Source organism: Bubalus kerabau, chromosome 8 (genome assembly GCF_029407905.1).
Source record: "Bubalus kerabau isolate K-KA32 ecotype Philippines breed swamp buffalo chromosome 8, PCC_UOA_SB_1v2, whole genome shotgun sequence".
Classification (NCBI taxonomy): Eukaryota; Metazoa; Chordata; class Mammalia; order Artiodactyla; family Bovidae; genus Bubalus; species Bubalus kerabau.
In genome coordinates this window covers 98,107,055-98,134,000 of record NC_073631.1, presented here as the reverse complement: position 1 = coordinate 98,134,000, position 26,946 = coordinate 98,107,055, and the positions used below count along the sequence as shown (strand labels likewise).

At 42.6% G+C, this 26,946-nt stretch overlaps 1 long non-coding RNA gene and 1 pseudogene across 2 annotated transcripts in view; one reads left to right on the top strand and one right to left on the bottom strand.

The window, feature by feature from the left end:
* Positions 1 to 19,298, top strand: part of LOC129659507 (uncharacterized) — a 78,453-nt gene extending 59,155 nt beyond the window's left edge. The window contains exons 6-7 of one of the 2 annotated variants that reach the window (XR_008718096.1): positions 11,233 to 11,339; positions 19,127 to 19,298. This is a non-coding gene — a long non-coding RNA (uncharacterized LOC129659507). The other variant, XR_008718097.1, reaches the window with a different exon arrangement.
* Positions 19,299 to 21,708: 2,410 nt separating this feature from the next.
* Positions 21,709 to 23,799, bottom strand: LOC129658371 (dnaJ homolog subfamily C member 8-like; annotated as a pseudogene).
* Positions 23,800 to 26,946: the final 3,147 nt, after the last annotated feature.

The window sequence follows — 26,946 nt, the reverse complement described above, 5'->3', positions numbered from 1 at the left end:
CTGTCAGGAGAAATAATAGCATATGTCCAGACAAAGACTGTACACAGTGTTCCTGCAAGCTTTATTTGTCGTTGCCTAAAAGTAGAAATAATGTAACTGACCACCAACAGATGAACAGATAAATCTATGCACTGGAATGCAACTCCCTAATGAAAAGGAGTGGACTATTCATATATGCAATGGCATGGGGAATCTCAGGATGAGTATGCTCTATAAAAAAAGCAGATTGCCCCCTCAAAGCACCATTTAATTGAAATTCTAGAAAATGGAAACTAATCTATAGTGCCAGCAGATCCATGGTTGCCTGAGGATGGCTTGGGGGAGGAGGGAGAAGAGGAAAGGGAGGGGCACAGAGAAGCCTTAGGGGTGATGTATATACTCGTTATCTTGATCATGCATAATAGTTTCAGGGGTGTATACTTACATCAAAATTCTTCAAATTGTATAGTTTAAGTTTGTGTGGTTTATTGTATATCAATAACACCCCAATAAGGTTGTAAAAAAAAAAATTGTGTCCATTCAAGAATCAAGCATGTATTCATAGCAGATTTACAATAGACAATCCAAAAGATACTGTAGACAATTCGCAAAGAATCCAAATCCCTCATCTGGTGAATGGATAAGCAAAATGTGTGACGGCTGTACAATGGAATATTACTCAGCCACGAAAAAGAACAAACTCCTAATTCGTTCTCTGGTATAACATGAATGAACCTCAAAAACATGCCAGTTAGCAGAAGCCAGAAACAAAGGACTATGTGTTGTAATGTGCTATTTATACGAAATTTTTAGAAAAGAAAAAATCAAAGATCAGGTCAGTGGTTGCCTGGGGCCAGAGCGGGAGTAGAGGTTGGCTGTGAACAGGTAGAAAGAACTGTTAGGATGATGGAAGTATTTTTGTTGACAGTCATGCAGCTGTCTATGTATAACTTACTAAAGCTCATCTGCTCGTATTGTTAAAATGGATTACTTTCATGGTATATAAATTACACCTTAATAAAGCCATTAAAAAATGGATGGCCAGTCAGATTTTCAAATCCTCATTAAGACAACTGTTCAATAAACAGGGCAGATTGCAGATTTCATTGTACTGTGTTGCTTTGGAATACTTGGTAAGACCTGTTGAATTAATTAATTTTTGTGTCAAATGTTTTTTGGATTCTGAAGGTGAAACAAATCATTATTAGTTGCCTGTCCCAGAGCTGAGGAACAGCAGCAGCTGCATTTCGCTTACCTGTGAACATTGGTTTGGAATGATTGGTTTTGTGCCGAACAACTGTTAGCACCCTCTGGCTGGAAGAAACGGTAGTTTCTTAGGTTGATACTGTATTCGTGCACAGTAGTTCAGAAGTGTAGGTTAACCTCCACCTCTCAGTTCTTCGTGAAGGAAATGGATAACAGCTTAATACCTCTGTATTTTTTAGATACAGAGAGGCACACCCTTCTAGGTCTTGGGTGCCCACCCACCTATCCCCAGCCCCACATACATGGAGACAGCAGGAAATCTGGACATAAGACCCTTGAGGATGAGAGGTAAAGTGCAACCAAGAGAACCCCCTGGAGCAGGGTCTGGCCACGTCTGCACCAGCCTAGAAATAGGGTCTCTAGGGACATTGAATTTTACATCCTCAGATAAAATTAGAAAATGACCTAATTTTAATGAAAAAGTCAACAACTCTAGAACATCTTGCTTATGATTCAGCCTGTGTGCATGTGTGCTAAGTCGTTGCAGTTGTGTCTGACTCTTTGCACCCCTGTGGACTGTAGCACACCAGGCTCCTCTGTCCATGGGATTCTCCAGGCAGGAATATTCAAACAGAAAAAAATTTGTTCTGCAAACAACCAGTTATTTGCCTAAAATTCATTCAGCCATTTTCCCAGATAAAATACCAGTTATTTAACCAAATTTTTCTTTTTCTTTTCTCCCCTCAAAGCAAATCCTTTATTCAACAAAGATTTAAGGGACTCTTATATTTGTCATGTACACCAAAGATAAGACATACCTGCAAGGATAAAAGACACATGGAGTTGAGGTTGGAGGCCTGATGATGCACAGTCGGCCTCCATGGGGAGGAGGCAGGGGCCTCCAGAGAGGCATTGTTCCAGGAAGCTTTGCAGCAGGGAATGTAGACTGCTGAGATTTGGAGGATGAATAGGACTTGACTGTTAGCCAGGTTGGGGGGACCATAAAGCTGTGACATGGGGTATAAAGAAGAGAGAATAGCATCAAGAGATGCAGTGAGTCTGAGTGACGTGACTTTGTGGCGGGCTGAATTTGAAGAATAGGAGAGAAAGCGCCATCAAGGTTGAGTTCACCTTTGGCCATGGCCATCTCAACAAGTGGGGATACCATTCACTGAGGTGGGAATACGAGACACCTAGGAGGTTTATTTGTTTTGCTTGTTGGTTTGGGAAACCAAGAAATCACTCTAGAGGTTTTATCAGAGGATTGTAGCTATTTGCATACACTTGACTGAACTTTAAAGATGTCCTTCTTTGACCCGTCTGGGTTCTGGGAGAATGCACACAGAACAGTAGGGAGGAAAGTGAAAACCGACATGGTCTTGATCTGCGCTTGTGCAGCATCTCGGGCTGTGGTGGGCCTCGTGTTTACAGGTAAAATCACTGATGAGAGCTTCAGAGCAGTTACAGAGTGGAGGTGTTCTCTGACGTGAAAGCCTATCAGGTTTAAGAACTTAGTAATTCCTTTTGATTGCTTTTTCCTACTTCTTTTCTCTGCATTTTTATCACTTATAAAGTACATTTTTTATACTTCTTTGGTATAAAGATTAAAAAGGTAAATTTTAGAAAAGATAGCTCCATCTTATATATGTATTAGCTCATTTAACTTTTAAAATAGCCCTGTAAAGGAGGTACTTTTAATCATATTAATTTATGATAAGGATTGCTAATTACTAATAAAGGTATTTAGAAATCAACAGGTTTAAAATTTTTTGACATGTCATTAACACAAAGCATAAGCTCTTATTCATATCCATTGATATTAGCATGTAAATGAGGATGACAGTTCATTATTTTTTCAATTCTAATTATTTCTGCCTTGTCCTTCTTTTGAAAGAAGTACACTGGTAACAAATGTGCACGCGTGCTCAGTGCTCAGTCATGTCCAACTCTTTTTGACCCCACAGACTGTAGCCTGCCAGGCTCCTCTGTCCGTGGGATTTCCCAGGCAAGATACTGGAGTGGGTTGCCGTTCCCCCCCCCCCCCCACCCCCACTAGGGGATCTTCTCAACTCAGGGATCAAACCTGTGTCTCCTGCATCTCTTGCAGCGGCAGGCAGATTCTTTACCACTGAGCCACCTGTGAAGCTCCAACAAATAAATACAGAAAATAATCTTATTTTTATACTTTTTGAAAATATTGAAAAATAGTTTGGAAAATAGCTCCTCTAATTCTTCTGAAAATTTTGCTCACTATTCCTCTATTTTTTAATGATCATGAATATATTACATTAAACCAAAAATACTATGTAAACCATTATTTTGAATCTACGTCAAAACAGTACAATTTACAATTAGGTTTTACCCATTGCTTCCAACTTATCTTTCAATAATACATGGTCAGATCCTGCTTTAAATGTCCTCCTGCTTGGCGTACCTTGATGAAGTAAGTTTCTTGACCTCAGTTAGGCTGTTTTCCTCGTCTGTGAAATGCAGACCATGAGGTATGTGTCCCAGTGCTGTAAAATTCAGAAATAATTTCTTGGGCACGAGTGCCAGAGTAAACAGGCAGTTTCCTTTTGTGCCAGAAGAGGGCGTGCCTGTGTTGCCAGCCTGAGCTGAGGTCACAACTCTTTCCAAGATGTGGCTGAAAAGTCAGGGACAAGTGGATTGCTGGGAAAATGTGAAAGAAAAAGGTTTTTTTTATAGTGTCAGGAAAGAGATTGTTGAAACATAAAATGATGTAAAGGAAGGGGTTGTGAATAAGATTCCTTTAAGATATGAAAGCTTTTGCTGACATAGATCACTGGAGATTTCTGCTGCCAGTCAGCAATACCCCCCCCCCCCTTTTTTTGCCTGTATCTGAGATTTTTGATTTTTCTTTCCTCCTTCTTTGCAACTGTCTATAAATCTTTTAATATAGAATCCAAAGTTTAGTTTCTTAGTAATGATCCTGAATAATTAATGTGATTGAAGATAAATTAGGTCTTTCCTGGTGACTCAGATGGTAAAGAATCTGCCTGCAATGCAGGAGACCAGAGTTCAATCCCTGAGTTGGGAAGATTGCCTGGAGAAGAGAAGGGCAACCCACTCCAGTATTCTTGCTTGGAGAATCCCTTGGACAGAGGAGCCCGGTGGTGGGCTATAGTCCATGGGGTCGCAAAGAACTGGACACGACTGAGTGACTAACACTGAGAACTGTGAAAGATAAATGGGATTGTTTGATCTCAATCTGTTTGCCCCAAATTAGGAAAATGAATTTTTCATCCTGCCTCCCTCCATGCACCTTTTTCCTTGAAGTTACTGAATTCTTTGATATTTTTCTGTCCCAAAATAGCTCAGAAAGTTGGATAGGGACAAGGAAAAACATTGTGAACCAACCCTAGGGATGTGGAACTAATTTTAATATACCAAATTTTTTAATTGACAAGATCAGAGCTGAACACAGTGACACTGTCAGTTGTGCCATTATTCTGATAAGTGTGGGGAAATAGTTTGACCTCAGCTGTGTATTTCACGTGAATATGCTCTTTGATTAAGTCATCCAGGCAACACTTTTATTTTGCTAATGTTTTTATTATAAATACAAAAATGTTTTGTTTTATATAACTGTAATTATACTTTTAACACTTTTCATATTGAAAATGTTCTGAACCTAGAAAGCAAGATCTATTGGCATCTCCTTTTACTCTGAATCCTACTTTTAGAAGTTTTCTCTGGGGGTTGTTCCTGGTAATAAACAGTGTCTAAGTTCAGAGTCAGACTGCCCAGGTCCAAACTAGGGCGCCACTGAGTTTGAAATGTAATAAAAGCAAAGTTAGTCTTATACTTTCTTTCTCATTTGAAATTTGATAATTTCTTGAGCAGAAGAAAGAGAGGTGCAGTTACTGTAGAAGTGATGCACTTTATCTGTGCAGCGGCCAATTTCAAATGATCCTTCCTTGTACATCACAAGGAGTTACAAACTTGTAAATACTTTTGAGATTGCTCAGTTTCAAAAGAAGAATGTAAAAGGAAAAAAAGAACTCTGTATTTCTATTTTCTTTGCTTCCACTGTGAAATTTGGTCTTGTTTCAAGATGTGGGAGCACCTGTGATAACCTCTTGTCCACATGAAGGTCATTTATCTTGGTAAAAAAAAAAAAAGAGTAAAGGTAGAGAATAGCGGATACATGTTCCTTTAAAGTTACTTTTAAAAATTATGGAATATTTCAGGCATACAAAGAAAGCATAAGGAATGTTATAGAATTAAAGTGTTGGGAGTGCAAATATCTCTTTGACATCCTAATGTCAATTGTTTTGGATAAATATCCAGATGTATAGTTGCTGGATCATATGGTAGTTCTATTTTTAATATTTTAAGGAACCTCTGTACTGTCTTCCATACCAGATGTAGCATTTTACATTCCTACCAACAGTGCACAAGGGTTTCAGTTTCTTCACATCCTTGCCAACACTTGTTTATATGCGTGTGTGTGTGTTTGTAATCACAGGTATTGTAACAGGTGTGAGGTGACATCTCAGTGTGTATTTGCATTTCTCTGATGGTTAGTGATGTTGAGCATCTTTCCATATTTCTGTTGGCCATGTGTGTGTCTCCTTTGGGCAAAAGCCAATTCAAGTCCTTGGCTCATTTTTAATCATTTCCTTATTTATTTATTTATCTGTGTACATATTTATTTATGCTAATTGAGTTGTAGCAGCCATAATATTGATATCATGGATATTAACTCTTTATCAGATATTTTCCTTTCACTCTGTTAAATTCTTTTCTTTGTTCTGCAAAAGCTTTTTTGCTTAATATACAGATATTTGTCTATTTTTGCTTTTGTTGCAAGCCCAGTGTCATGAAGCTTTTCCCCTATGTTTTCTCCTAGGAGTTTTACAGTTTTGGGTCTTAATGTTTAAGTTTTGAAACCATTTTGAGTCAACTTTTCTATGTGGCATAAGATAAGGGTCCAGTTTAATTTTTTGCCTGTGGATATCCAGTTTCCTCAGCATTGTTTATTGAAGAGATTGTCTTTTTCTGTTTTGTGTATTTTTGGTGCCCTTATTGAAGACCTTATAGTCATGGATTTATTTCTTTGCTCTCTCTTCTGTTCCAGTCTACATGTCTATCTCTATGGCAGGACCAGTTTGAGAAGAATTAGGTTTCAGTTCAGTTCAGTCGCTCAGTCGTGTCTGACTCTTTGCGACCCCATGAACCGCAGCACGCCAGGAGTCTGTCCATCACCAACTCCTGGAGTCTACCCAAACCCATGTGCATTGAGTCAGTGATGCCATCCAGCCATCTCATCTTCTGTCATCCCCTTCTCCTCCTGCCTTCAGTCTTTTCCCAACATCAGGGTCTTTTCAAATGAGTCAGCTCTTCGCATCAGGTGGCCAAAGTATTGGAGTTTCAGCTTCAACATCAGACCTTCCAATGAACACCCAGGACTGATCTCCTTTAGGATAGACTAGTTGGATCTCCTTGCAGTCCAAGGGACTCTCAAGAGTCTTTTCCAACACCACAGTTCAAAAGCATCAGTTCTTCGGTTCTCAGCTTTCTTTGTAGTCCCAACTCTCACATCCATACACGACCACTGGAAAAACCATAGCCTTGACTAGACGGACCTTTGTTGGCAAAGTAATGTCTCTGCTTTTTAATATGCTGTCTAGGTTGGTCATAGCTTTTCTTCCAAGGAGCAAGCGTCTTTTAATTTCATGGCTGCAATCACCATCTGCAGTGATTTTGGAGCCCCCCAAAATAAAGTCTCTCACTGTTTCCACTGTTTCCCCATCTATTTGCCATGAAGTGATGGGACTGGATGCCATGATGTTAGTTTTCTGAATGTTGAGCTTTAAGCCAACTTTTTCACTCTTCTCTTTCACTTTCATCAAGAGGCTCTTTAGTTCTTCTTCACTTTCTGCCATAAGGGTGGTGTCATCTGCTTATCTGAGGTTACTGATATTTTTCCTGGCAATCTTGATTCCAGCTTGTGCTTCTTCCAACCCAGCGTTTTTCATGATGTACTCTGCATATAAGTTAAATAAGCAGGGTGACAATATGCAGCCTTGACGTACTCCTTTTCCTATTTTGAGCCAGTCTGTTGTTCCATGTCCAGTTCTAACTGTTGCTTCTTGCCCTGCATACAGATTTCTCAAGAGGCAGGTCAGGTGGTCTGGTATTCCCATCTCTTTCAGAATTTTCCACAGTTTATTGTGATCCACAATACTTCTTTAACTATTTGATAGAATTCACCAGTGACCACTGGTCCTATGCTTTTCTTTGTTGGGGAGTTTTTGACTACTGATTCAGCCTCCTTACCACTCTGTTCATATTTGCTCTTTCTTCATGATTTGGTCTTGGTGGGTTGTATGTTTCTAGTCATTTTTCTATTTCTTCTAGATTATCCAATTTGTTGATATATAATTACTCATAGTAGCCTCTTACATTTTTCAGTTTCTGTGGCATCAGTTGTTATGTTTCCTCTTTCATTTCTGATTTTGAGTTTCCTCTTTTCCTTAGTCTAGCTAAATGTTTGTCAATTTTGCTGTTTTTTTTAAAAAGTCAACTTTTAGTTTTGATAGTTTTTCCCTGTTGTTTTCCCTGTTGTTTTTCTATTCACTATTTTATTTCTGCTCTAATCTTATTATTTCCTTCCTTCTGCCAAATTTGGGCTTAGTTCGTTCTTCTTTTTCTGGTTCCCTGAGGTGTAAAATTAGCTTGTTTATATGGGATTTTTCTTCCTTTTTAATGTGGGCTTCCCAGGTGGCACCAGTGGTAAAGAATCTGCCTTCCAATCCAGGAGACACAAGAGATGTGGGTTCAGTCTCTGGATGGGGAATGGAGTAGGAAATGGCAACCCAATCCAGTATTCTTGCCTCGAAAATTCCATGGACAGAGGACCCTGGCCAGTTCAGTTCAGTTCAGTCTCTCAGTTGTTTGTGTCAGATTCTTTGCAGCCCCATGGACTGCAGCATACCAGGCCTCCCTGTCCATCACCAACTTACCGGAGCTTGCTCAAACTCATGTCCATCAAGTCCGTGATACCATCCAACCATCTCATCCTCTATCCTCCTCTTCTCCTCCAGCCTTCAGTCTTCTGCAGCATCAGGGTCTTTCCCAATGAGTCAGTTCTTCCCATCAGATGGCCAAAGTATTGGGGCTTCAGCTTCAGCATCAGTCCTTCCAGTGAATATTCCTTTAGGATGGATGGACTGGTTGGATCGCCTTGCAGTCCAAAGGACTCTCACGAGTCTTCTCCAACACCACAGTTCAAAAGCATCAATTCTTTGGTGCTCAGCTTTCTTTATGGTCCAACTCTCACATCCATACATGACTATTGGAAAAACCATAGTTTTGACTAGACAGACCTTTGTTGGCAAAGTAATGTCTCTGCTTTTTAATATGTTGTCTAGGTTGGTCATAGCTTTTCTTCCAAGGAGCAAGCGTCATCTTTTAATTTCATGGCTGCAGTCATCATCTGCAGTGATTTTAGAGCCCAAGAAAATAAGGTCTGTTTCTGTTTCTATTGTTTCCTCCTCTATTTGCCATGAGGTGATGGGACTGGTAAACTCTGGGAGTTGGTGATGGACAGGGAGGCCTGGCGTGCTGTGGTTCATGAGGTCACAAAGAGTCGGACACAACTGAGCAAGTGAACTGAATTGAACTGATGGGACTGGATGGCATGATCTTAGTTTTCTGAATGTTGAGTTTTAAGCCAACTTCTTCACTCTCCTCTTTCACTTTCATCAAGAGGCTCTTTAGTTCTTCTTCACTTTCTGCCATAAGGTGGTGTCATCTGCATATCTGAGGTTATTGATATTTCTCCTGGCAATCTTGATTCCACCTTCATCTGGCCTGGTGTTTTGTGTGACATACTATGCATATAAGTTAAACAAGCAGGCTGACAGTATACATCCTTGACATACTCCTTTCCCAATTTGGAACCAGTCTGTTGTTCCATGTCGGGTTCTAACTGTTGCTTCTTGACCTGCATACAGATTTCTCAGGAGGCAGGTAAGGTGATCTGGTATTCCTAACTCTTTAAGAATTTTCCACAGTTTGCTGTGATCCACACAGTCAAAGATTTTGGCGTAGTCAATAATGCAGAAGTAGATGTTTTTTTGGAACTCTCTATGCTTTCTCTATGATCCAATGGATGTTGGCAATTTGATCTCTAATTCCTCTACCTTTTCTAAATCCAGGTTGAACATCTTGAAGTTCTCGGTTCACTTACTGTTGAAGCCTGGCTTGGAGAATTTTGAGCATTGCTTTGCTAGCATGTGAGATGAGTACAATTACACAGTAGTTGAACATTCTTTGGCATTGCCTTTCTTTGGGATTGGAATGAAAATTAATTTTTTTCAGTCCTGTGGCCACTGCTGAGTTTTCCAAATCAATAAGAGACTGAGCCTGGCCACGAGGTTGCAAAGAGTCAGACATGACTGAGCACGCGCTCTTAAGCAGTTTCTTCATTTTTAATGTAGGTGTTCACCACTGTAAACTTCCCTCTTAGTATTGATTTTGTCGCATCCCATAAATTTTGGTTTGTTGTTTTTCATTCTTTTTTTTTTTTTTTTGGTCTCAAGATATTGCTAATTTTCCCTTTGATCTCTTCTGTGACCCATTTGTCACTCAAGATTGTGTTAATTTCCACGTGCTTGTGAAATTTCCAGTTTTTCTTCTGCTGCTGATTTCTAGTTTGTTCCATTGTGGTTAGAACAGACACTTGGTATGATTTCAGTCTTCTTAACATGTGTGCTATATGTTTTCAAACAGGATATAAGGTGTATCTGTTGAAGGTAGAGTTCCAAGGAAAGCAGACTCTGGGCAGAGGTTAACATGCCGGAAGTTTATTAGGGAGATTTTTGAGAGAGAAATTGGGCTGCAGTGCAGTCACAGGAAAGGCCTCCGCCAATCCCAGGGGGAGCTCTGAAGCTGGGACAGCCCTTCACAATTGTCCTAAGTTGAGGTGAGGGGCCAAACATCGTTAGCCTCACACTGACCGGTCATTGGATGCAGTCTGCATCCCCAGAGGGGACCTGACTTTGACAAGGTGACTCTTTTCAGCTGAGGGTGGTCAGCCTACAGCAATCCCAGTAGCTGGGGGAATGAGTCCCCTTTACTGCTAAAGGGAGACCTAAGTGTCTCCTCTGCGTCTCTTAGAACATAGTATGTAACTCTTCAGCACTTGGCTTTTTGGCCCAATATTACGTTTTCAAGGTTTATTCATGCTAATATCTATAGATATAGTCACTTATTTAATTTGTTTTTACAGTATTCTGTTTTCTAAAAATGTCACATTTAAAAAATACATTTTCCTGTCGACAAGTATTTAAATTCTGCAATTTTTCACTATTCAGACATGTAGCTGTAAGCATTTTTTTCTTTTTTGGTCTCAAGATATTTCTAATTTTCCCTTTGATCTCTTCTGTGACCCGTTTGTCACTCAAGATTGTGTTAATTCCCACGTGCATGTATTTGGTTTATCCTGTACTTGTACTTAGTTTATCTGGGTATATAACCAGAAAATTCCTGGATCTTACGATGAGCACAACTTCAAATTGAGTAACTGTAGTGAAATTGCTGCCTACAATGCTTATACTTTGTTTCATATCCTCACAAAAAGAGATTTTAATTTTGTCAGTTTGATAGGTATGACATGGTATCTCACTGTGGCTTTAATAAAAATTTCGTTGATTACTAATGGGATGGAGAATGTGTGTGTTTACACGCTACTTGAATGTCTTCTGCACAGTGTGTTTGCCAGTCATGTGCCCGTTTTTCCTATTGGTTTTCTTATTAAGCTATCTTTATATATTTTTCTTACCCATTCTTTTCTGTCCATACATGTCCAGTTGTCTTCTGGTTTGGGGCTTGATTGTTCACTTTTTAAATAATGTCTTTCATTGAACAGGAGTTTCCTTTTATGCTATCAAATTAAATCAGTCGTTTTGGCTTTGGTTCTTCGTGTCTTATTTGAAAAAAATTATTTTCTTAGGTTGAGGTCATAGCAATAGTTTCATCTGTTTTCTACTAAAAGTTTTCAAATTTTGCTTTTCATAGTTTCACCTGCAATCTCTAAGATGGAATTGTGTGTATATTGTGAAGTGTGGATACCTTGTTTTATTTTCCCATGGACAGCCAGTTTTCCTAGCAGCATTTCTTCATTGGTACGTATTTTCTCCACTGATGTGCAATGCCATTTTGTCACATCAAGTTTCTGTCTATATAGATCTGTCTTTTCCCTACTTCAATTCTACATTTTCTTTATGATGCCTTTATTTCTTTATTGTGTCTTTTTATCCTGTAGAGTAGCTCCTCCTTTCTTCTTGTTCTTGAAAATTATCCCTACTTTTTCCCTTTTGCTCTAGCATATACATTTTAGAATACATTCCATGAAAAAATCTTCCTTGGATTGAGTTCAGGCGTTGACTTTATAGATTAATTAGAGAAGAATTGACGTCTTTTCAGAATAAATGTTTCCTGTCAGTGTCACCATTAATATCTATATTTAGGTATTTTTACTGCAAACATATTTATAGCTTCCCTTATAGCTCAGTTGGTAAAGAATCTCTGTCTGCAATGCAGGAGACCCCGGTTCGATTTCTGGGTTGGGAAGATCTGCTGGAGAAGGGAAAGCCTACCCACTCCAGCATTCTGGCTTGGAGAATTCTATGGACTGTATAGTTCATGGGATCACTAAGAGTCGGACACGACTGAGTGACTTTCACCTTCACTTTTACAGCAGACATAATTTTTATACCTTTTTACTAAATACTGTATTTTGCATGTTAGTAAGTACATTTCTTTATCAACAATTTAAGGACTACATAACCATCCATTTACTTAACTGTGCCCCTGTTGACATTTAGATGGACCCAGTTTACAATGCGGAGAAGGCAATGGCACCCCACTCCAGTACTCTTGCCTGGAAAGTCCCATGGACGGAGGAGCCTGGTAGGCTGCAGTCCATTGGGTCGCTAAGAGTCGGGCACGACTGAGCGACTTCACTTTCACTTTTCATTTTCATGCATTGGAGAAGGAAATGGCAACCCACTCAGGTGTTCTTGCCTGGAGAATTCCAGGGACGGTGGAGTCTGGTGGGCTGCCGTCTATGGGGTCGCACAGAGTCAGACACGACTGAAGCGACTTAGCAGCAGCAGTTTACAGTGATGATCTTTGAGCTCACATCTTTCCTATCACAAAATTGTGTATAAATATTCACCTGTGTTGTATTTGTGTAATGCTAGGGCAGTACTCTTGCCTGGAAAATCCCATGGACGGAGGAGCCTGATAGGCTGCAGTCCATGGGGTCACTACGAGTTGGACACGACTGAATGACTTCACTTTCACTTTTCACTTTCCTGCATTGGAGAGGAAATGGCAACCCACTCCAGTGTTCTTGCCTGGAGAATCCCAGGGATGGGGGAGCCTGGTGGGCTGCCGTCTATGAGGTCGCACAGAGTCAGACACGACTGAAGCAACTTAGCAGCAGCAGCAGGGTGTGTTTTATAATTAACATTTATCTGGAATAGATTCACATGTAAGATGTGAGAAAAACATTTAACTTACACTCTCCCCACGTGATTGGCCAGCATTCACACACTTGTCCTTTTGGTTTGACTTTGCCTTTTTTGTTTCACTATCAAGGAATGATCAGCAGTGTCCATACCTCAATAGATGGTTGAATAAATGAAGCAGTTTTTGCTATTTGTCTTATTTCAGGTGTGTTACTCTTCCATTGGTCTGTTTGTTGATTCTGGATCTACACCATACTGTCTTAATTATTAGAGTTGGTAGAACAAGATCCTTCTTCATAATCATCTGTACTATTATTATTTTTCAGATTTTTCTGGGATATTTCTATATGATTTCTCTTTCAGATTAAACAGTCGGTCACTTTCCCTCTAGAACTGTTATGATTTTGATTGACAGTATGTGAGTTTCCTGAAAAAATTTTAAAATCATGTATATTTTAATTTTCTGGCCTAATGAGTACTGCATATTCATCTAGCTGATGAATTCTGGAACTTTTTGGTTAGCAAAGATGAACCCCCAGATTTGTTTTTCAATTAAAATTCAAGGCAATTAAAGAAATCCATTGCAGCAAACAGAACCATGCCACATGTTTATTCTGCACACGAATGTGTTTGTGTGCTGAGCAGCCCTTCCCAGACTCGGGCCTCCTCGCTACAGAGCGTGGCTCCTGGGGCGCCGCGTGTGTGCCGACTGGGCGGGCTCTTGGAGATACATAGTTGCGTGCTCTTGGGTCAAAGGGCTCTCTTAATGCCCTTTCTCCCTCAAACCTTTAAAGGAATTCTGTGCCTGCCCTTCTCAGATTTACCTTTGTATGATTCGGAAATAGGACACAGAGCCTGTAGGGCATGGGAGGGAGGGCTGTGTAACTCTTTTCACACCTGCTTGGATTCTGGCAGTAGTATTTGCTGATGAGGGATGGAGGCTGGTGTGTCATGTGTTTTCACAGAGCTCTGATGGCTCCAGGCCAACCCATTTAGCCTTTGTCTTTTTTCCTTGCATAAAACTGCCTATTTTTCACTTCAGATGAGGGTGTCAGGCGCTCAGAGATGTCTGTTCCTGTTTCACATGCACGCCATCTGTGGTCCCTGGTGTCTGAGGCTCCCAGATCGGCCCACGTGTCTGTCGGTCAGCGTGCAGAGTGGCCGGGGTCACAGCCCGTGCTTGTCCCTGTTGGTGCAGCGCTGCCCAGAGCATCGTGGCATCAGTGTTGTGGACGGAGCTCTTGAAAGTTTGATTACTTTCAGAAAAGTTGCAAACGTAGTGCAGAGAGTTCCCTTACGTCCCCCACCCACCTACCCCAGTTGCTTACTCTTACATTATCATATTTGTCATCATTAAGGAACAAACATTGGTTCCTTAGTATTAACTAAAGTCTACTGACTCTAGTATTGACTAAAGTTTATTCAGATTTCACTGTTTTTCCATAATGTCCTTTTCCTGTTCCAGGATCCACCCAGGATATCACATTACATCTTGTCATCATGTCTCCTTAATTTCCTCTGGTCTGTAACAGTTACTTAGCTTTGCCTTGTTTTTGATGATGTCAATTTTGAGGAATACTGGACAGATGTTTTGTTGACCGCCCCTCAGTTCAGATTTCTGTCCTGTTTTTCTGATCATTAGCCTAGTTGTGGGGTTCTGAGAGGAGGACCACAGAGGTGAAGTGACATTCTTACCACCTTGTGTCCAGGGAACATGCTGTCATCGTGACGTATCCCTGATGGTGCTGACCTTGATCACCTGACCAGGGTAGTGTCTGCCAAGATCTTGCACTGGAAATGTATTCTCCCCTCTCCCCTGTTGGATACTCTACTATTTGGAAGCAAGTCAGTAAGCACAATAGTCCCAGTTTAAGAGGTTTGTTAATTGTCTTATCTGTCTGGCGTGCGTGCTCAGTCGTGTCTGACTCTTGGCGACTGCATGGACTGTGGCCCGCCAGGCTCCTTGTCCATGGGATTCTCCAGGCAGGAATACTGGAGTTGCCATTTCCTCCTCCAGGGGATCTTCTCAACCCAGGGATCGAACCCAGGTCTTCTGAGTCTCCTAGATTGGCAGGTAGATTCTTTACCACTGGGCCACCTTGGAAGACCCTATGTTTAAACCATGCCTATTATTTTTTGTACTTTGTGTTTAAAGTCTTAAGCATAAATGAAAATTGCCTGGCCCTAAAACGGACTTGAAGTAGTTTCTCGAGTCCTGGGAGGAGTGTTTCCCAAAACAATGCTTCTCCCAGTCTTTGTTTGTTTGTTTTATTGGTTTTATTTAAAAACTTTGGATCCTGTGTGCTACATTCTTGTACTACATGGGCTACTCCGTTGGAACCTTAGGAGTTCACATTTCCAGATTGCTTGTTGTGTTGTTTGTGGGGTGAAATTCTGAATGAATTTGACTTTTTGATTTGATTAGTCTTTTGAGCTCAATTCAGATGACTACATTTTCCTTTCAAGTCCATTTCTAAAGAAGAAAAATGTTTTATTGTTTTAGCATATAACAGGAAAGTCCTTGAAATGAAATATATAAAAATTATGTTTTTGTTCATCAAATCATCATTGTATGTGCTCTTAGGAAACCTATTTCAAAAAACATTGTAATAACTTTGTGATGCTGAAAATGACCAATTTTGCAAATCCACATTTGCAGACACTTAATTTCATCCTTAGGTGCGCACGGTTCATTAAGGTGCACTGATTAAAGTGTATTTTCGGAACATTAGAGCTTCGTTTTTCTTCTTCTTATGACTGTGAACTCATTTAAGAAGTTGTTTTAAGTGTGTTAGAGAATTTTGTCTTTAAGTCCATCTTAACATCCAGTACTAGAGGGGAAAGTTCAAAAAGTACATTTTAAGAAGAATTTTTGTGGTCACTTGGTACGACAGCTCAAAAACAGAATAATGTTTTTAATCAACTGCAGGGGAAATCCTTTCCCTGGCCCCTCAGTTCCACTTTCAGCTAGTCAAAAGAGTCTTCGATTCCTGTGGGGGGATTCCCACAGGTTCTATAATAAGTCTCTTTTGAAGCTGTCTAATGTGTGTGGAACGGAGGGCTGTATGGCATACGTTCTCTCTCCGTTGTGTGAGCGCTGTTCAGCATACCGCCACAGTGTTTTAATATTACTCATCCCTTTTTCTAAGTAGAGATGTGCAAGAGTGAGAAAGGCTGAGCTTTATAAAATGAAATAGAAAAAATTAGTTTTGTTCCCAGGTCAGTCAAAGGCCTATCTATTAAGTATAAGATCTTTGGATTTATGCCAGCTCTTTTTTCTGCAGTAAGTAACGAAAACCATACAGAACTTTTGGAGACAGGAGTGAGTGCCCCCCACCCCTAGCTACCTTCTGCTGCACCCACAGGCCCGCTCCGATTAGCTGCAGGCTCTCCTGTCCTTGGTATGCAGGGTCGGGCATCCTTTTACTGCTCAGTTCTGGCAGGTATGTCTCCTGCAGTTATCATCAGGTCAGATTCTAAGGACTGGAAATGATCTTCAGAAAAGTAATAACTATTGAGCCATTTGGGGGAAAACTGTGCCAAGCTGAAGAGCCTTGACACACCATAAGGAATTGGTATACTCTGAAAAGGGCAGTCAGAGGACGTCAAGTGGACCACCTGCTCCATGCTGTGCTTTCTCGAGCCCAGAGGGCGATGCCATGGCTTCTGCGAGGACAAAATGGTGTTTACATCCCCTTTGACTCCCTGACCCTGTCCTGCCAGGAACCTGTGAAACACCAGCGGTAAACAGGAGGTGGCCATCCACTCCACCACTCTCACGCACACTTGCAGATTTGAGTACTGGATGGAAGTTGTCTTCCATGAACGGAAATCTCCTGGCAGGTACCCAGGAGGCGGTGTGCCTGAGTGTCGTCTGCCTTGTCCTCCACACCATCCATGCCCAGGCCTCAGTGGGGTTCGTTCTTGGGAAAAGAGCTCTAGACATATGACAGATTGGGGGAGGTGGCAGGGAACAGAGGCTGTCTTCCCTGTAAGGTATTTGCAGGTCCTTCCTGCCCCATCCAAAAGCCAACCAGCAGTTTAAAAAAAAGTCTCTCCTGAGTTTTCCTGGTGCTTCTGCAGGCCTTTATAGCTCAAAAACTTAATTAAGATATTTTCATGAAAAACTAAACTTTTTTGTTCCTGTGCCTAGCAGAGTCCCATCTGTGAGGATCTTTGGACATAGCTTTCCATCTTTTATTTCCCTCCTTTTTATGTTGCTTCTCCTATAAAAATCCCTTATTTTTCCTCTGGTGGCAAAACTTCGGGGAGTGGTGCATTTGATCCACCTCCTGCTGGGCTGGCTGTGCTCTCCAGTGGACTTGAGATGGTCCGTAGGGTCCTTGCATGCCTGCTCTGAGCTGAGTCTGCTTGAGAGGGCTTCATGGGCTGCCTGGTGGAGCCCAGTCCCCCTCAGTCCAGAACCAGACTGCATCTTAGGTTTGGTTTTGAAGCTGCACAGAGAATACCTCTTGGAGTAAAATTTTTTTCCAGCTTCATTCTCTTTCCTACATTCATTCATTCAACAAACATTACGTGCCCATTTTGAGCCAGGCTCGGATTAGGTGTGCATGCTAAGTCGCTTAAGTCATGTCTGACTCTTTGCAACCCTATGGACTATATCCCACCAGGCACCTCTGTCCATGGGATTCTCCAGACAAGAATACTGGAGTGGGTTGCCATGCCCTCCTCCAGAGGATCTTTCTGACCCAGGGATCGAACCTGCGTCTCTTATGTCTTCTGCATTGGCAGGCGGGTTCTTTACCTCCAGCACCACCCAGGAAGCCCCTGATAAGGTGGGGGATACAGAAATAAAAAAGCCCAGCACCGTCTTCAGTAAGGCTACAGTCTGGGGAGATAAATAGAAAGCACTATGCTAACAGCTCTTAATTACAGAAGCGCCCAGTAACTGGGCTGGCAGTCCAGACACTCATGGCAGAACATTCTGGAATAACTGACAGATGACCTAGGTTTGGGAGGCTGGGAGGTGGGGGAGATGATGGGGTTGTGGTCACAGAAGGGGAGTGAGAGCCAGGGGCCACGTCAGGCCCTTGAGGTGCTCCTGGGGGACGTTGCTGCCTATTCAGAGGCCTTCAGAGTCTAGAGACTGAGGAGCATGCTTAGCACTGCAGGGTGTTAGGAGCTGCTTGAGGTTAGTGTTTGTTAAAGACAGCTCCTCAGACAGTTGAGTTATGAGCACATCCCAGCGTTTTACTAACAGTTTTGCAGTGCGAGGAAAGAGGCCCCTGGCAGGTGTATTCAGAATCACTCTTAGTAGGAAGAATGATTAAATCATCACTGAAAAGCATGTCTGGTTGCAAATCCTTAGACTAGACTCTTTAACTGATAGTTGACAACCAGCTGGGTGAGTGGTAGTGGGTTCCCCAGAACAGACCTTAATTTTCTTCAGGTTCACTAGAAAAATTGCATAGGAAAGAAAACATTTTATCTGGAATGTTGTTGATGTCTTTCCACTAGAATGTTGTGAATTTCACGGTAGGTAACTTGGTTCTGTTCCAGACCAGGTTTGGGGAAGTTTTTCTTGAATAGGTTCAAGGTGGAGGGGAAGGTGGAGTTAGGAATTAGTAATAGCTTTTCCTCCAGAAGAGTCAGTTTTAGGTTTTGAATTGAATGATCATTGTTCTTACCACAATAAGAGAGATGATGGTGATGTTAAGTTGATGATGGAAAGATTTTAGAGGAAGAGTTCAGGGAAGAGAGCGGAGACCCTTCCTGTGGGTGGTGGGCCCAGTCTTCCCTCCCTCCCCTTCCGCAGGCCTGGTCCATCTCTGTCTGAGACACCAGAAGCAGTGACAGAACCAGGGAATCACCTGCACCCGCCTTGGCCCTGAGGCTCTTCTCTGCATTTCTGCCCTAATTCACTGTAATTACATAAGATTCTGTCCTTTCTCAGAAATCTGCGGGCTGCACCTACTACTTCAGCCTCCTTCAGTACATCTGCTGTTTGTTAAAATAGAGCCTTCAGAGGCGCCCTTGCCCTGGGTTCCTGCCTCTTGGCATGTAACGGTCTGCAGTGTGTTTCCTTGTCTCTGTTTAACGATGTCATGGTGTCATTCTGGGCACAGATGTAGCTAGGTTGCAAGAATTGTCAGGGAACCTAAACTTGGGACAGGTCTCAGTGGTCTTCGGGGGTCGCACCCCTCTGACCGGATTCTTCTTTGACAAATGTATCTGTGGTTGTATTGTTCCAATGTTTTCTCTGTTCTCTCTCATTATAATGTTTAATTACTGTCTTGTCAACATACTGCCAGAAAAATAACCGTCCATAACTACCTGATATGGATTGTGCAGCCCTATTTTAAGAATACACATTTCTCTTCTAAACTTGATGGGAATAGGGACTCGCCCTTAACTTTTATTCCTGTTAAAAACATATATTCGAAATAATTCTTCTTCTTTTTTTAATTGTCATCCAGGTTGCAAAAATATCTGCCTCTAAGAATTCAGGAGGACCTACTTTGTGGGAGAAAAGGTAGTGAGTCATACCTGCGAGCTTGGAAACGAGAGTTCGCTTGTGCTTCTTCATCCAGTTGGGAAGTTTCCTAGGTTACCATTTATGCAGCAATTAAAAGATGAGGAGTTAAGAGGTATGTCCAAGGACATTTTAATCCTCAGATGCAATCCCTGATAGATTGAAACCTCAGTTTTCATCTTTTCATTTAAAATGAGTAAATGAAAAAGCTTAATACTTAATTATAGAAAAACACACTGTTAAGATACATTGTATGTTTTATGCGTTATCTGCTTAACGCTCTTTCTCTGATGGGAGTGTTTTATATATATTAATGCTGGCTTGTACGGGAAAGGAGAATAGAATTTACTGCTTGAAATGATTTCATTTAGCTGTGAAGTTGTTTGGAAAAGCAGCTGTCTTCTCATGTGCCTGTATCTGAGTTTGTTATTATCAGTAGTTTCCAGCACGTGGCCCGGGGAGGTCCGTTAACCATTTGTTTCTTCTCTCAGTGTTCGCACTTGAGTTTATATCTCTGCTGCAGTGTCCTGCTCTGTGGCTCGAGGGAAAATGTGGAAGGAAGTGAGGAACTCTTCCAGCAAGTAGACACAACCTTGGTTTTACTAAAGACTTTCCTCTAGCTCTTCACCCTCATCCTTTTCATGTAGGTTTCTAATTGGATTGTCCGTGAGGATATGGTAAACATTTCTCTTCCTCTGTGAAACACTTCACACTCCCAGACTTTGTTTAACATGGACTTGCACTAAGCTCCATCTTAATGAATAAGGTGGCTTCTGTCCGTGCACCTGTGAAAGAGGAAGGTCCTCCTAGTTGTGTGACTAGTTTCATTTTCAGTAGTGTCAGAGGTAATCCGAGAAGGACCAGACTATTAAAGTGCTGCTGGTGCTAGTTTTAAATAGGGTTACGCTGTGATCCCGCATCAGGGGTTCTGTAGGAATGGTAAAGCCAAGATGAGACCTAAATACCGGCTGTTTGTAACTGGAGACTGGGAGAAGCCACCTCCCAACTCAGAGGGCCTAAGGGCTTTATGAGTGTCTAGAACTTGTAGCCACAGTCATTTGCATTTTCTTTTGGATGCCTCAGTTGATTCCCTTCTGTCCCAACAACTTCGCTTCTGTCCTACTGCAGAAGTGTGGCAGATGAAGTAGGTGAACTCGGTCACTACGGTTTTTTATCTCCTCCCTGGGTACGTAGATCTGTGGAAGAAATGGTAACAAATCCTGGTCGAAAGTCAAGCCTCTGGACTCTTTTTTTCCCCTAAAACAAAAGTGAGTTGAGGATGTACTAATTCTCAGAGTCACAATGTATCTAAGCCACATAACGCTTAAAAAGTCCTTTTGAATACTGACCTTTTAGTGGTACTGACGATGCAATTCTAGTCTTAATTTTAACTTCCTTCATTTCATATTTCATTACATATTTGAAATGGCAGGCTGTAGTTCATGAACTTCCTTAGGTTATTTTTAAACAAGGTGGGTTGTAAATAGGGTAATGCTTTGGCTTATTTTTAATATCTATGTTTCTACTTTTTTTATGAAATAAAAATTGGTTTACCAGTTGATTCATGGCGTTAATTCATCTCACGTCTCCTGTTTGCCAGTCACAGTACTAGGCCCTGGAGATACAAAGATTAAGACCTAATCTCTTATTTTAAAGGTGCTAACGTGGGACAGAAGGAAAGACATGCAAATAAGTATTGTTATAAGAACAGCAAACACTTCTGTTGTATTTACTGTGTGCTGGAAACTGTTCCAAGTGCTTTCTAGGCATTCACTTTTATCTCATGAATTAATACAAAAGCCCTATGATGTTTGTACTGTTATTTTCCCTATTCTTTTTTTTAGGGTATAAAAATTTATTACACATACAGAATAGTACCACTAACAAATGCAGACAGGCAAGGACACCACGGTATGGGATGGAGAACGGCTAGCTCTTTGGAAAGTGAACACGTGGGGTGGCTCGGAGCCTCATGCCATGCGGGTTTGCCAGTCAGATGGGAAAGCACATGTCAAACTCCAGGGACGTCAGGGCGTCCAGGGACTGCTCTGGGTGTCCGCTGCCTTCCCGTCTGATCTGGGGCTTCGAAGGACGCCACAGCCAGAAGCAAGCAACTGAAGCGAGGGGGCTTCCTAAGGTGGCCAGGCTCGTCACTGAAGTCACGGCAACACCAGCATCGGCAGTGTGTTTAATTGGATGATTTCCACAGACTACACATGGCGTTTCTAACCATCACACTTCAGTGACGTACAGAACGTTAAGTTACAGGCTGTGGGAAGAGAAAGCAGCACCTTCCAGTCCCAGTTGGTTGGGGGGTGAGCGTTGGGGGGAGGTTTCTTTTTAAACCGAACCCCTCATTTCAACATACAAAAGAATTACTCTGATCGGTATTAAACTGTATTGAAAACAAAATGGACTAAAAAGCAGTACTACTCTATGTTGGGGTGAAAATGGGAGGAAAGAATGAGTCCTTCAAAGCAGAAGGGAGACAGTTGGGGAAGGTTCTGTGGCCGTGACCCTTGGTGGTCACTCATGCTGCTCCATTTGTACTTTTGGTGGTCTCAGGAAGGTCTGGTTTTTCTTCTCTTTCTTTCCTTTTGTGTTTGCTTGGAAGTTTCACCAGCTGTCCACGCGGCCATCTCGACTTTGCTAAAAAATTTTCTGCCACTCCCTTTCTCGTTTGGTTTTTGCTTGAACTTGAGTCTCTTCCTCCCATTGTTGCTTCCTTTCATGCATCTCTTTGTCTTTTAATTTACAGCTCAGCAAAGAGTTTCATGGTCTGTTTGTATGTTGCTTGTTTGAACAGCTCAGGGTCATCCTCCTCCACATTTGTAGGCCTGCCTTCCTTCTTTAATTGCTTTTTTCGCTCTTTTACGGTGTGTTCCACAGCTTCTTTTCCTGCCTGAATTGCATCCAGGGCCTCTGCTTTTGTTCCTGACCCGGTAGCAGCTTGTAAGCTTTGTCCACGGCTTCAGAAGCCTTTTGTGCTCTCTCGGCAGCATCTTGAGTTTTGTCAGGATACACCAGTATGGATAGTTGCCGAAACCTCTTTTTTATTTCCTCATCTGTCACTTTGGGATCTATCTGAAGAACCTCAAATGGGTTCAAATTGAAGTAGGAAGAACCAGGACGAGTTAGTCTCTCAATCTGATTCTTGGACATTAGCACTGAATCTCTCTTCTCTATTCGTTTCACCTCGCCGTGAGTGAAGTCGCTCAGTCGTGTCTGACTCTTTGCAACCTCATGGACTGTAGCCCACCAGGCTCCTCCATCCATGGAATTTTCTAGGCAAGAGTACTGGAGCGGATCTTCCCGACCCAGGGATCAAACCCGGGTCTCCCGCATAGCAGGCAGACGCTTTTACCGTCTGACCCACCAGGGAATTAGAAGGTCATAAATGCTTCTCTATGCTCCCTCCTTCACCCGAAGCCCTGCTATCTCATGGAGCCACCATTTCCCTGGCCCAGTGACCACGTGACTATTTTCTCTCTTTTATACATGGATAAATTAGGGCGGAGAGAGGTTTAGCACTTGTCCAGGGTCATAAAGCTTGTTTTGGTTGACAGTCAAATGCAGTAAGATACAGAAAGAGAGCTGCCTATAGAATGCTCTTGCAGAACAGGGGGACATCCACCTGAGGGGCTGGGGAATGGAGGTGTACTATCATGCCGTCTTCCCAGAGGAGAGGATCCCTGAACAAGTCCTGTTCAGAGGGCTGGGAGAGTCAACATTTCTCCAGGAAATACTTCTTCATTAACATAAAGACTGCATCGTAAATGAGTTCATAGGTGGAGTCAGTGACGAATACTGGAAGATGAGGGGATAGTAGAAATTTACCAGATTCCCATATCTTCAGTCTAAATGATAAGGAAAAAAATCACCAATTTTGAGGCAGATCTTTGTTCCCAGTTGATCATGCGAAGAGTTGACTCATTGGAAAAGACTCTGATGCTGGGAGGGATTGGGGGCAGGAGGAGAAGGGGACAACAGAGGATGAGATGGCTGGATGGCATCACTGACTCGATGGACGTGAGTCTCAGTGAACTCTGGGAGTTGGTGATGGACAGGGAGGCGTGGCGTGCTGCGATTCATGGGGTCGCAAAGAGTAGGACACGACTGAGCGACTGATCTGATCTGATGGTAAAAAAAAAACAAGGCTTTTGAGAAAATCTAATAGGAATGTTAATCTACTTGCACTCTATAGACATGTAGGATAAATGTGTGAACTTCTGAAGATTCGACAATGAATGCCCAGTCACTGAAGATTTTATCTTGGAAAACCTGAGTTTTTCTACTAGTCTACTACTAGTGTTTATTTTATATACATGCAAGGGAAAGATTGGATTACATCTTTCAGATTAAAAATGGGCAGAACTACCTGATTTAGGTAGATTAGTTTCATCATTAAAGAGATGAAAAGCTATTCAGAAGCTGGGCCGATGGCCTGTGCCGGGCCAGGCTGTGTTGGATCTTTGCTTTTCCACCTTCCTGTCCACCCCCTACTCTCTGGAGACTCAGCCCTGTGTGTAACCATCCTTGCACACCCTGTACCCCAGCAGGTGACTCTTACCTACTGACGTTCTCATTATTCCCACTCATCACTGATGACTGCCTCATCGTCCTCCATCCTGGCCCAACTTCATGGGATCATCCACTTCCTTTCATGACTGCTCGTCATCACCAATGATCTTCTCCCCAGCTCCCCTCAGCTCCCCACTTCCTAGACCTTGTCCATCAGTAAGTCTGAAATTCCTTCCTTGACCATGCTCTCTGGTCCATCCAGTTACACCCTCTGCCTCACATTTGTTCTCACTGAAACTCAGCCTGTTCCTTCCTGTCTTTGTTCCCTCTTATCCATGTGTAATCCGTGGTCCAGGTTTTAAGTCACTCTCCTGACCTGTTTGTCCTTTTGCTTACACCTGCACCGCTGGGCAGTGCTGGCATGAATCATACGACGAGGTGGATTGGTACCTGTTTGTGTAAATGGAGGGGTGGTTGCCCAGTAAGTACTGCACAGCACTTGGACCCTTTGATTCTGGTTAGCTGTCCTTCTGATTCTTCATGGTGCCTGTTACTAAGCTAACATCAAACTCAGAATGCTCTTCCTCCTCTTTTACTCTCATCTGCTGATGTGCTCCTATGGTGGGTGCTCTTGTTCCACCCGCCACCCAGCCTTCTGGCCCTTGGCATCCATGACCTGATGACTTCTTAGGTTTTCATCCACTTTTCATACTGTCTTAATTGTCTTTGTAGGTTTCATTTCTGTCACACTGAACTGCTGTCATAAGGCAAGTACACGTGTCTGTTTTTCTGAGTACAGTACAATGTTCCTGTGTGTCTGTCCTTTGCCTTCTGTGGGGGGAGAGCCGGAATGTACTGGAGGGTGGCAGGTTCCTGGCGCGCTCGTGCTGTGTGCGTGTGTGCACTTAGAACTTCCCTCCAGGACCTTAGCCAGATGCCATGCCGGGCCACACACAGGAGCCACCTCCCTCAGCTGCTAGATGGTTCTTTACTCTGCAGAGATAGTGCCCTAGGGCTTAGTCTACATGGTTGCGGTGGAAATTTTGATGGGCATCTTTCAGATAGAAATGGGCAGGGATTTCCCAGAGAGTTCGGTTTTATTATTACAGTGTTCTAATAAAATTTGTCTTCGGTGTGGCTCACCTTTGCAGATTATCAAGGTGCAGCGAGGTGAGAGTTCTGGCCCCCCACTTCTGCTAAGTAAACCTCAGCTGTTGTTCTCGTCTACGCCTTCATGTGCTAACTCTGATCTGCTCTTGGAGGGCGGCTGCCCACTCTCCTGCTGCTCCTTGTACATGCTGCCTCTCCGCGGCTCCTTACGCCTCTCACCATTTCCCCCTCTTCTATTCTTTGTCTCATCTCTTTGGTTGCCTTTCGCATAAAAATAGGAACATTCAGTAGACACTATTCATTGATTTATTAATTATTTCATTCCAGAGCCATGCATTCAGGGATGCAGAGATTTTGAGTATGACATAGCGCTGCCCTTGTGGTGGTCATATGGAACCATCTAAATGTGGGATTCCAGTACATTATTAAAGTCTGTGCTGAGCGTTACATCGACACAATTTCATACGGTCTCTAAAGAATCCTGTAAGATTGCTGAGACGATCCACATTTTACAGCAGAGGCTCCGAAAGTGGTCATTTGCTCAAGATCCCTCAAATGGCAGGTCACTTGGTGGGAAGACCGTCTGAGTTTGGGCTGCAAGTCTCATGCTCTAAACTACTGTAGACGCAGTTTTTCTCCTCTCCCATGTTGCCTTTCTCAAAGGCTACTGTACACCGTAGAATTCATGATACAGTAATAGACTGTTTACATGCTGAGTGTTGACTTTATATTTATAGTGAGGAATTGGAGAACTAAGTAGCTGAAAGTCATGTGTGGTGGTGTTTTTATTCTTCCATATATGGTGGTATTTTATTCAGGATGATTGCTGGATGGCAGTGTCCTTTCTCTGCCTGAAAATTATACCACCTTTATTCAGCTTATGGTGCATTTGGTATCACTGTGATTCTTGTGTGTAATATATTCTCACCAAGGTATTTTATTTGCTCCTCTGTGGCTCAGACGGTAAAGCGTCTGCCTGTAATGAAGGAGACCTGGGTTCGATCCCTGGGTTGGGAAGATCCTCTGGAGAAGGAAATGGCAACCCACTGCAGTATTCTTGGCTGGAAAATTCCACGGACGGAGGAGCCTGGTAGGCTACAGTCCATGGGGTCACAAAGAGTCAGACACGACTGAGTGATTTTACTTTACTTTACCTTCTAAAGGCCAACTTCAAACTTAGGCCTTGACATGCTTCACCACAGGTCTGATATTTTAAGTGGCTTCACAGAGGGTATGTCAGAACCACTTCCAGATCACTGAGGATGATGGTTTAGCCCAATTTTAGCTGCTGTGATTAGCTGGAAACGAAGTCCTCTGCCTCCTCTGGAGGAACCTGAGCTGACTGCATCCTGGGCTGGACCTGACAACACTGATGTGCCCCAGCTTCACTGCCTTGTAGAGAGCTCCCAGGTCCTGATTGTCACAGTTACTATCCTCTCTCCCAACTCTTTGTTTTTATTGTTTTACTCTAGAGAAGCAATTTACGATTATTCTGAGAGACTCTTCTATAAGAACTAGCTATTAATTTGTTCAGTAGCTTTTTTTTGAGCATCACCACCAGCCAGGCTCTCTGAGTGCTGGGGCCACGTTAGAGCACGAAACGAAACTTCTGTCCACTGGAGCTTCTGTTCTGGTGTGGGAGGCACCCAGGAAACCGTGAACGTGTGCTGCGGTCCACGTGGTGATGAAGGCTGCAGTGAGAGTAAGGCTGAGGAAAGAGGTGGGAGAAGTGGGAGGGCGGGGCGTGCTGCTACGTTCCCTCGTCCCAGGCTGCGCGGCAGAGGTGACGGTTAACCAAGGACTGTGTGTCTTTGTTAGCTGGGGCTGCTGTAACAAATGTAACATAGATGTCCAGTTTAACGACTTTTATTTCTCACACACTTCTGGAGTCTGGAAGTCTTGAGATCAGGGGCCAGCATGGGCAGGTGCTTGTCGAGGACTCTTCCTGATTTCAGACAGTTGCCTTCTTCCTGTATCCTCACAGGGTGGAGAGAAAGATTATTTCTCTTGAGTCTCTTCTTACAAGTACACTAATCCCTATCATGGGGGCTCCACCCTCATGACCTAGTCAACTCCCAGGGCCACCACCTCCAAATACCATCACAGTGGGGTTCAGCTTCAACCTGTGAATTC